Here is an 11,050-nt window from a genome sequence, read left to right on the forward strand (position 1 = left end):
AAGGGCACCGGGCTGGGGACAGCTGCCCTACCATGACGACTAGCAAAGGCCTCGCATTATCACATCTTGGTTGGGTCTAGGCCAAGAGTGTGGATTTTTTCCTCCATAGGGCCATTGGCTTATGGAAAACATTACTCTGAGAGATGGCTGCAGCTGGTGGCAGCTTTGCAGCATGGCATAGCTCTTTTCCTTTCTGCTGCAGGCTGTTCCTTCTCTTTTCTTGCTGGAGCACATATGAAATGGAAGTGGATGCAATTCTCAGAGAGGAGCCCTGGAGAGCAAGAGTGGACCTGCAATGTCCATAGAACTGGGTGGCACTGATGCTTCTGGGGAATTAGGCCGAGGGCTGTGTCCAAACTTTAGCTTGCAGGTTCCCCACCCCAAGTCTGGCTCAAGGATCAGGAAACTCCTCCCCCCCCCCCCCCGCCCCAAAGGAAGTTTTCCTTCACAGCCTCTTTTCTCATGCGCCCATTATGGTTGCCTACATTTGTTATATATACTATTTTAAAATCAATAAATATCTACGCAGTTGGCAGTGCATATCCTCCTTTGCACTGCCATTTACTCAACATGTTAATGCTTAATAGGAAGCCTAGCTGTTAAATATTCATTGGCAGATCTATCAGCAGGCAAGGCTTCGTCGCAGCTTGATTCAATTTTCCCAACTCCATTCATTCATGGTAAACAGGACTGTTCTGAGAGAATGAGAACTGCATTTGCTGAAGGAGTAACAACTGATTCACTTATCCCGAGGTCTGGGTCAGGGCCTATTTTGACAAACCTGCTAATATTCCCGCACCAGTGATGTCGTCATTGGCATTCCAACTGCAATGTCAGAAAAGCAGGGTAAAGGGAGGGAGCCAGAGGCAAGTATTCTCACACCTATGGGGCCTCCGCCTGTTCAGAGGAATAATTGCTGGCCTCATGCCAGCAGTGGGGCAGCCAAAAGGAGTTGGGGTCACACACCCCACACAGTCCATCCCAACACTCAGTCTGTAACTATGCCTTAGTTGAATGGCATTTTTGAAGAGGGGGAACCTCCGCAAAAGCCAGGAGGGTACCAAACCTGTGAGTAGGTGCCAGCTGAGCTGATAGACCTGGGCTCAGCACGCCTGATATACAACCATTTCCCTTAACCCTGGGTCTCCAGATGTTGTTGAGTCATGTCCTGGCCCTATTGGCTGGGACTGATGTGAGTTGTAGTCCAACAGTTTCTGGGGGCCCCTTCATTGGGATAATGGTGTTATTTTTGTTCAGCATTTGCAGCTGGAAAGGATATTCAGCAAGGCAACTAGGTAAGGAGCCAAAGGAAGCCACTAATGTATTCAAGGTGAAAACTGATGTTGCATTCTTACGGGGTAGCGATAGCTTGAGATTCTAATCCAGTTCCTTTGATCTGAGCATTCCAACCTTCTTCCCCTTTCTTTTGCCTCTCGGTTGGAAGGAGCTTGCTGCTGCACAGATTGGAAGCTGACAGCAGAGGGCATCTGCTGTCTGTGAAGGGCTGTTTCCTTGAAAGGGGTTTGCAGAGATGCTAAGATGCTGCTGAGATCATTTTGAGATGGTGTGTGTGTGTGGGGGGGGGGGGGACTTCCACCCTGCTGACAGAAAGCAGCCCATGAGGTGAATCGCAAGGTCCTTGCTCTGAAGTTTTGAGCAATGCTTGAAAAATTTCAACAAGACAGTGACAATTTTCTCCAGAAGGGTAGGCATATGGTGACGTGATATTAATGAGTGTGGTATTAATGAGTGTGGAACTATCACACAGTCAAATCGCCATGTTGCAAAGGTCCAGCCATCAATCTGGCTCATGGATCACCCTCTCAACATTTAGAATTATGGGATTCATCTGAGCATGGCTTTTATCCCACAAACCGGGGCTCAGTCAAGACTGGGCTCAGTCCTGGCACATGTCCAGCTCTAACTGAGGACCCCAAGTGTGTCCTGAGCACATTCCCCATACCAAGAAGACCAGCAACTTGCTGTCACATGCCTGAAATGTGAGTACTTTTTTTTTTTGTTGGGGAGGGGGAACACACAATCCACTCTAAAATTTGCAGATGGGACAGCTCAGGCAGTCATCTTTGGTGTGACAAGGGGAGGGGTGCAGAGCACGATTGCTGCTATTAAAATGTCGAAGGGTCTAAATCACACAGCCTCCTATTCCTGCTTTCCCAGGCCTTTTCCACCGTGTTTCTGCCCGGCGGCAGCCATGGCGAGTGCTCTGTCCCAGTCGGTGGGCATCCACTGGTGGCTAAGAAATCCATCCTCTCCACCTCCCTTCCAGTGCCATGCCTTTAAAATAAGAGTAAAATAGCAACTTACTTCACTGGCTATGAGAGGATTTGGTTTAGTGAAATGATAAGGTTAGGCAGAGGGAAGGGACAAGCTTAAGCACATGCTGACACAGGTCTAGCATGGATCCAAACTATGGAACTGGAGCTTCAAAGCTGAATGAAAGACTTGGAATGGCAAAAGAGGAACTGAAATTTGCAGTCTGCATATGCCTGTGAGAATGAGTTGTTAAATGAAAGTTTGCCTTTTAACGTGTCAGAGGCATTGATATCCAGCCAGAAGGATCAGACATTGACCCTAAAGCTGAGTCAGAAACACCAGGGTCAAGCCCAACCCAGAGGCATAGACACAGGACCAGACAAACCAGACAAGAAATCATGGTTTTTGTGCTGGCTGAATTATATTTTAGAGCAGGCTCCCCCAAAATTTTGTCCTCCAGATATCCTGCACTTCAGTTCCCAGCAGGCCTAGCCAATGATCTGGAAATCTGAGAGCTCATTCCAAAATACCTGTAGGACGTCAGGTGGACAATGGTTGTTTGCTGTGTTGGAATATGTTGGAATTTTAAAGTCTTTTTTCTTAACACACTGCCATCTCATTGTAGCTCTCTGCTTATGTTGTTTGCTACCTTGGATGGGTTTTTTTTCCTGCAAACCAGAAAGCTACCTATTTAAAACCAATCCAACAGCACAAACTTATTTCCCTGTTTTTAACAGCCCAACAGTCCATCATCTACTTCTTCTTCCTCTGTCACACAAACAACAAAAGCAACCACTAAAAAAAAGCTGCCAAAGAAGAAAGCAAACCTGGTCAGTGTCCAGGGGCTGAACAGTCCGGACACAGGGAGTCAGCCTCCACCAGGCTGGAAGGACTCAGAGATTCATCTGCTTCAGCTTGAGTGTGAGGAGCTGAGGAATCGCCTTGGCTGTCTGAGGGTAAGTCTGATGCCATGACATGGATGCCTTGCCATTTGTCTCTTGGGAGGTGCCTCCCCAGGTGTGCCTCCTCCCCATATTCTCACAGCAACCATGGACTGGGGAACCCTTGGCTCAACAACATTGCAGGTGAGAAGGATCTTGGAGTTGCTGTTGATCACAAGCGGAATATGAGCCAATAATGGGTCGTTTCTGCAGAAGTGTCCGTGCTACTTCCTGCTGTGTTAAAAGAAGCATCATTTCCAAATCATGTGAAGTAGTAGTTCCTCTACAGTCAGCACTAGTCAGATTTCCTCTGGCGTACTGGGTCTGGTTATGGGCACCACAGTTCAAGATACAGGAAAGCTGGAAAGGGTTCAGAGGAGGCCTCAGTGCGGTGCCTGCCCAGCTCTGGTCCTCATCTCCAGGCTGACCTCCAGGCATACCTGTCTTCCCAGGTATGGACACCCATCCTCACTGATCTTACCTGCTTCAGAAAGCTATTGTCTTTCTGGAACTTTACCCTTGGGCTATGAAACCTTGGACTATGCTGCCTGAATCTTTTGTCTTTCTGGCATGACTCTGGACTGTCACCCCAATGTAGAATTTGCTCCCCAGAGAGGTTCGCCTGGTGCCGTCACGTTATTCTTTTCGGTGCCAGGCTAAAACCTTCTTATTTTCCCAATGCTTTAAGATCTGATTGTTTTAACTGGGGGTTTATTGTCAGTTGAATTTTTTAGGATGCTGTTATTTTACATCGCTGTATTTTATACAGTTACGTGTATTTTATATTGTTATTTATGTATTTTAATTTATTTATTTGTAAGCCGCCCCGAGGCTTCAGCGAATGGGGTGGCCTAGAAATTTTATAAATAAACAAACAAACAAACCATCCTGAGACTTTGGTAAAGGATGGTCTAGGAGAGTTTTAAATAAATGAATGAATGTGCCTTTTCCTACTGGCCTCCTGAGCCTGCTGCAGGGCTCTGTCCTGGCTCAGTGCCCTGGTCATGGCATTCCCGCACTTGTTCCTTGCTACCCACGCCCCAGTCTTCACCACTTCCCAACACCAGCTTCTCTCAGTGAGGCTCCAAATGGTGCCCCGTTCCTCCAGGGGAGCTCAACCCCTTCCGCAAAAGGTAGTGGCGCAATGTCCCAGACCCCAGTCATTGGAAATGAGAGCATGTGGCTACAACGTGCTGGCTTGCAGCACCCCCGGCCCTTCTCCAAGCTGAAATTTGGTCCTTGGGTTGGAAGAGGCTGAGTGGCCGTGGGCTGGGTGGGCCACTGGTCTGATGTGGTGTGCATATTTAACAAGCCTGCAACTGATGGGGAGCCTTCTGGTGTTCCAGGACGGCCTGGTGGGCCAAAGGCCAAGCGATGCAGAGAAGCTGATGAAGCAATCCCAGAAGGAACTCCTCTGGCTTCAGAGACAGCTTTCTTTCCTCTCCAGCGGGATGCCCGCGTGCATTTTGCCCGCTAGCAAGGTAACATGCCGTGCTCGTTTTGGGTGCAGCCACGTGAGCCGTTCAGCATTGCTGGGAAGAATAGGATTGCTCCTCTGTGGGAGTGGGCCAAGCCTTGGCAAAGTTCCTGTCCTGTGCTGACCGGTCCCACCACCTGGGCGGCCACGTGGCTGACATGGGGGGCCAGCATGGAGGCCTGGCCCGAAATAGGTGAACGAGGATTTGTGCAGGCAGGGGGTGATATCCAGGACAGCAACTGGGAGTTGTGGGAACAAGGAACTTCACCTTGAGGGTGCTGGCCGGATGAAAGTATGTCTTTTATTTTTGCCTCAGTGGCTCTCCAACAGAAGGGAGGCCGGGCGGGGGTGGCAGCCCAAGCCACCCAGCGGGTTCCGAGGCTGCGTGGGGTCCAGAGTCCTATTCTACCCACATTCTACCCACTGAGACACACCAATACATTTTCGGCAGTGGGACCAAAGGTTGCTTGAGAGGATTTCTGCCGCAAGTGCAAAATGAAACTTGCTAGCCTTTGCTGTACTGTGAGCTTCTCTGCCCCGGCAGCAACGCATCTGGGGCACCATGTGCATGGAAGAATGATCTACAGTGGTGCAAAAGATGTACTGGACTCCACCTTGGATTTGAGAATCCAAATTGGCGGGGGGGGGGGTGGATTTGCAGTACAAATCCTTGCTCACTTCAGAATTTTCTTGCTGGCCCTTCAGCAGAGGGGTTAGGGTTACATGCACTTTTCCTGGCATGGGGGGGGGGGTTGCTCAATAGGCATAATTTCCCCCCTCCTCCAACCACCTGTAGTCTCAAATGGTTCAGTCCAGGAAGGCACCAAACCTGCAATTGTATACAAAGCATCCAAAAACACTTCCAAGGACCATCAAGCTTCAAGTATCTATTTTTCAGTGCAAACAAAAGCTCTTTTAAAACACTGTTTCTCTTAGGGGGGAAAAGAAACATGTTAGACATTATAACACATACTGTTAAAAAATAGCTTCCACTCCTGTAAAGGAGGAGTGAAGTCAGGGTCGTGTGTGTGCGTGAGAGAAGAAAAAATGGATTCCATCCCCAAGAAGATCCCGTAATTATGAGCATGTTTATATTTGTGTATCTTTCCATCCTCACCCCCAGTTGCTAGGCAGCAAGAGGCTGAAGGGGCGCGCTTGTGTTCGGGGCAGATGACCTTAGGAAAGGAGAAGGCAGGGACAGAAGCAGAAGGGTTCGGAGGGGCAGTCCGGCCGATGGCCTCCTAGAGCCCTTGCACGCCTGGGCCCCTCCAGCGGGCGCGCGTCTCTGCGCATCCACGCGCGCACGCCATCGCGTCCCCCAGCGGCGCTGCCGCCCCGTGCACGGGCTGGGTGGGCTCGGCTCGGCTCGCCTCTAGGCCTCGCTTGACCCGCCGAGTGTGCCCCGCGATAGCCGTTCTGCGGAGAGAGAAGACAATGCGCGGCGGGCCCCCCCTCCGCTTCCTCCTCCATCTTCCTGCCTCGCCGCCCGGCCTCCGTGGCCTCTTCCTCGCCCTCCTGTCAGTTTGCATCAGCGCCGGCTGCTCGGGGTGTCAGAGCTAATGCTGTGTGGAAGAGAAACTGGCCAAGGCGAGGAAAGCCATCTTGGCGTGTGCGCGCGTGTGTGCGTGTGCGTGCGCCTCTGCCTCTTTGCCGTGCGCGGCATGCGCGCCCCGAAGCGCTGCTGTTTCATAGGCTCCGGCAGCCGCTGCATGGACGGTGATGCGCGCCCGATCGCCTGCCCCCCTGCAGGCAGCCCCGGCGTCGCTCTGAGCCTGGACCGCGAGCAGAGCTAGCGTGCCCGCCGCCGCCGCCGCTCCTCACGGGACCCGCCGCCAGCCCTCGCCCCGGCACTGCGGGCTCCTCTCCTTGGCTCGTCTCGGCGCTCTTCCCCGCTGCGTCCCCAGTGGCGAGACCTCCCCGGGTTACAGCAAGGGCTCAGCTCTAAGGTAAGGCAAGGCTTTGCGGCTTCTCCCCAGCCCCGCGTCGCTTTCCCAAAATAGCTGTCTCCGCTTAACTGGCTTAGAGTCTCACCCACCCGGGGCCATTCCCGGTCTCCCTCCGCTCGCTCCCTTCGATTTCCTCCCCCACCCCTCCATCTCCCGTCTCTCTCCCTCCCTGCCGCTCGCCAGCCTTGCTGCAGGAATCCGTCCCTGAAGATGGACAAACTTTATTATTATGCTGGAATGTGATGGGGAATTTGATGTCCTTCAGGTCCCACCAGAGGGGGAAAAAGGGCCGCTCTCCGTCTTGCATCCTCCATGCATCACGTAAAAGGATTAAACCTTCCGACTAGATTATTCTACCCTTCCTCCTTTTTCTACGGCTTTCTCTGCTGACTCTTCGCTGTGAGGTGTTTTTTTGGGGTGGGGTGGGGTGGGGTGGGGGAACAGGGAACGGGATTTAAGACTCCATTTCCCAGCCAGGACCGTGGCCTCCTCCATAATCTAATGCCTGCAGAGTGTTGATGGTGCTTCTCTGTGTTTCAAGGCTTCTGTGTAGGGCAAACTTACACAGCTCGGATTTACCTCTCCTTTTCCATTCAGCCTTCTCTGGCCAACACTTGCCTGTCATCACCCACCTTGCACTTCTCTCTGAGACACTGTTAATGAAAATCGCCATGGTGTTTCTGCGGTTCCCTCGGTTTGCCTGTCCGAAGCATCCCTCGGTGGCGCTTGCATGAGAGGCCGTGCTTTGGGTGGGATGCTGTTTGAAACTCTTCCCGTTCCAGACTGAAATAGCGGCACAGTGTCTTTGTAAGGAAGGTTATACCCAGCTGAGGCCTTGTCGGAGAGCTTTTGAATGAAATGCCCATCTAGTACAGCAAGACTTGCGCGAGTTTGTGTGCGTGTGTATTTATCGACCAAGTTGAATGGCAATGATGACATTTGCATCTTGCATGTAGCTATTTATTACTTGCATTGCGTGATCAGTGCCCATCCCTACCCCCCTTCCTGATTTCTCTGTCTTCCCTTTCCCTGGATTGGAAGGCGCTGGTAGGGTGTTGCATCCATTTAACGCAACATTTGGCATGTCACAATCACCAGCAAATTCTGCTTTTGATAGTAACAATAAAAATAGCATTAGCATCCGCATGGTAATGAAGATCCTGTCCTATTGCTCTAATCCTGTCCAAGTTTATGCTCTGTAAATGCTGTGATCTTATTCATTGTCTTCGATGGAGCTCACTTCCAAGAGATTGTGTACAGGATTGCAACCCTAGCAATGAACTTTTTTTAAAGGTCAAGTCTCTGCCCCTAGGAGGCTACCATTTAGATGAGGGAGAGTGCAAGTAAGGGGCAAAGCAAGACTAGTGAACAGCAGAAAGGAGTAAGGATCTGGCAAGGGGACCAAGGGGCTGTCCTTCGGCCTGCTGGTGGGGTTGGAGAAGGTGGCCTGCGATTCTCCTCATGGCTGGAATGTGACCGGCAGGCTGACTAGACCCTGTCTCTGTGATGCCGATTTAAGCTGCTTCTCCATCGTGCCTTTACACATAACTTGCCTGTCACAGGCCTAATGTTGAGCCATGTGGTTGGGATGCCTGCAGAGCAGTGTACAATTTAAGAGACGGGTAAGGGGAGGCTTTCATCAAATCCGCAATGCCCCATTTTCCCCAGGTGTAGCCAAATCGTGCCCACGTGCCCCAGATCCTTAGCAAAAGAGTTGCTACCCCGTCCCCATGTGTGATTCACATGCTCTGGCAAGGTGCCAGCCTTTGAGGCTATTCTTCCCTTCCCAAAAAGTGCATCTCTCATGATAGTCATCGCCGTTTAAAGCAAGTCTCTGCTCTGGATGTGTCCGTGTGTTGCTTCAGAGGACACGAAGGGAGGGAGGTGCAGGCACAACCCTCCTGGCTGCTTACTGGACACAAATTTGCTAGTGCAGCATCAACCGATGGGTACAATTGCCTCCCAGCTGCTTGGCCTCTGTTCGGTTCATTATTTAATATGTTGAATTTCAGTAGGTGGGATTTATTGTATAAAAGTTTCTGCTGGTTTGCCCAGGTTTGCACTGGCCTTATCTTTACTCCCCTGCCCCATCCTTGATATATGGACGTGGGAAGAGAAGGGACCTGGTTTGTTACCTTTTGTGACCACTATGGGCTCATTATTTGGCTAAAATTCAGGGGAACCAGGAGGTGGGGACCATGTGAACAGAAGGAGGGAGTCCTAATTCCAGTGCTTAGCCCCCTGAAAAGATGCTTGCTGCCCAAATATATTCCTTTTCCCACCAGCTTAAAATCCAACATATGCACACATTTGCATCCAGGTCCTTGCAGTTCCTGGAAGCACCAATGGGGCGGTTGGCGTGAGCTTTCTGGCATCCTGCTTATAGCCTTGGTCCAACAAGACAGCCTGGCAGCTGGGGGAAGGAAGATATCCCCCCACCCAGGATGGGCCCTAACTGTAGCTTCACGTGTGGGAGCCAGACTGGCTGCTTCAGGCAGCAACGCGCCTTGGGCTGATCCTAGGTCCTTCCCCCGCTCCGCAGGGTGAGCACACGCTCTGCCTGCATGGGGCCCGGTTCCAAAGAGTGGCACATACACAGGGAGGCAACCAGCTTCCTTCTGCATCCACTAGGTAAGGATGAGCATTGTGTCTGAGACACAGAGCGTCTTCAGAGCATCCTCGCTATTTTTTAAAAATAAAGCTATTAATCTTAATGCTTTACTCACTGCATCAAGTGGCCACGGAAGGGAAGTGTGAAGGCTATGATCGATAATACGGAAGGCTACGCAAGAACTAAGCAGAAGGAGATAGAAGATCTACCTTAAAAAGTGAGTCTGAAATACAGAGAGACCAAGGAAGCCAGAGAGCAACATGGAAAGGAGGAAATCTTAGTTTATCAGTGTGGTCAAGACTGACATGGTGATAGAATTGCTCCAGCTGCAGCCCTGGGAATTGTGGCTCAGGACTCATTGACAGTTTCTCCCAATGTATGTTTCCCAATTCTTTCTCTTCAGTTGCTTGCAAGGGTTGAGGCTGAGGGGATGTCTGCATGGTGATCCAAAGAAGCTTTGGATTTAGGGTCACCATGCAAGTTCTGTGTACAATCTCAGGACTGTGGTGCCTCATTCCAGCCTGGTGCCCCCCAAGAGGGATGGTTTACCTGCAGCCTGAGAGTGATGGAAGTTGTAGTCCTGTGCATTGCAGAGAGTGGGGGGAAGATGGATCATGCTGAAGAAAGCGGCTTCCTTTGGACCTCTAGCTCTCCAGTAGAAGCTGCATAGCTTCTAGGTTTTTAAAGTGTGCCAGCATGAACCAGCCCGTAGATGCTGGTTTGTGTTGTTACTTCTGTGGGACAGGATGCAAAGTCCATCTGTGGATTCTGGTCTGTGGCTCCTTTACACTTCCAAATGGCCATGCAATGCTACCTTGGTTTAACAATAATCAAGAAAGTATGGATAACTCTTGGTTTCTCCCAGGATCCATCTCTCAACAGATTTCAGTTGAGCATGTCACTTCCTTGTGAAAACTATTCCCGTTTCAGTATGTGAATGGGTGGACAATAAAAGATCAACAAAACAACCAAGCTATTGTAGGTTGAGCATGGAAGGCAAACCCATCATGCTTCCCCTGTGGTGCAGCAGTCAGTGTCAGATTTGAACCCGGGGTAATTGGAGGTGGGTTGCTGTTCAGCTGGGTGGCCTTGGGCCAGCCTCTGTTTCCTCATCAAACCCACTTCACAGAAGACCTATCCTGTGAAGACCTATCCTGACTGGGACCTTCCTAATGAATGTATGTATTGTTTCTTGGCTTTTGCCCTTGCTGAGTTTTCTGACATCATTTTCTGCTCTGGCAAAACTGCATTCACATTTTAAATCATGCATATTTAAAGATGTACTTTTAAAATGTATTTTCCATTGTGTGTGTATGGGGGGCATTTGGCTAGGCGCCATTCATATAAGAGGTCTGTTATGTCAGACCCTAAAACCTCCACATTCAAATGATGAATTTGAAGGGGTCACAGCGACGGCCGTCAAGAGTTGCTTGAAAGTAACTATTTCCTCCAAGTTGGAGTGGGTATACTCCTCCAGTCAACACCTGCCTTGGTGCTGCTTGTGTCAACTAGTCCTGAGCAGGAAAGAAAACAAACACAGGAAACAGCGTGAATGCAGCAGTGGAAACAGAGGTGGCCATGATGCCAGGCAGGGCATTCTGCAACTGACACGGCTGTGTTATTTTTTTTAGTCTTGCTCTTTTTACCTTTGGCTTTCCAGGGTGGCTGGTGGCATGTTCCGATGTGGGGGAGTGATCTCCCATGATGTGGGTCGGTAGCAAGAATCCACAGCTTGCAACCTGGATGCAAAGGGAGTAGGGGACACTCGATACCTTGATTAAATGGATGAGCTGCAATACCT

Source organism: Varanus komodoensis, unplaced genomic scaffold (assembly GCF_004798865.1).
Source record: "Varanus komodoensis strain SLA01 unplaced genomic scaffold, ASM479886v1 scaffold38, whole genome shotgun sequence".
Lineage (NCBI taxonomy): Eukaryota > Metazoa > Chordata > Lepidosauria > Squamata > Varanidae > Varanus > Varanus komodoensis.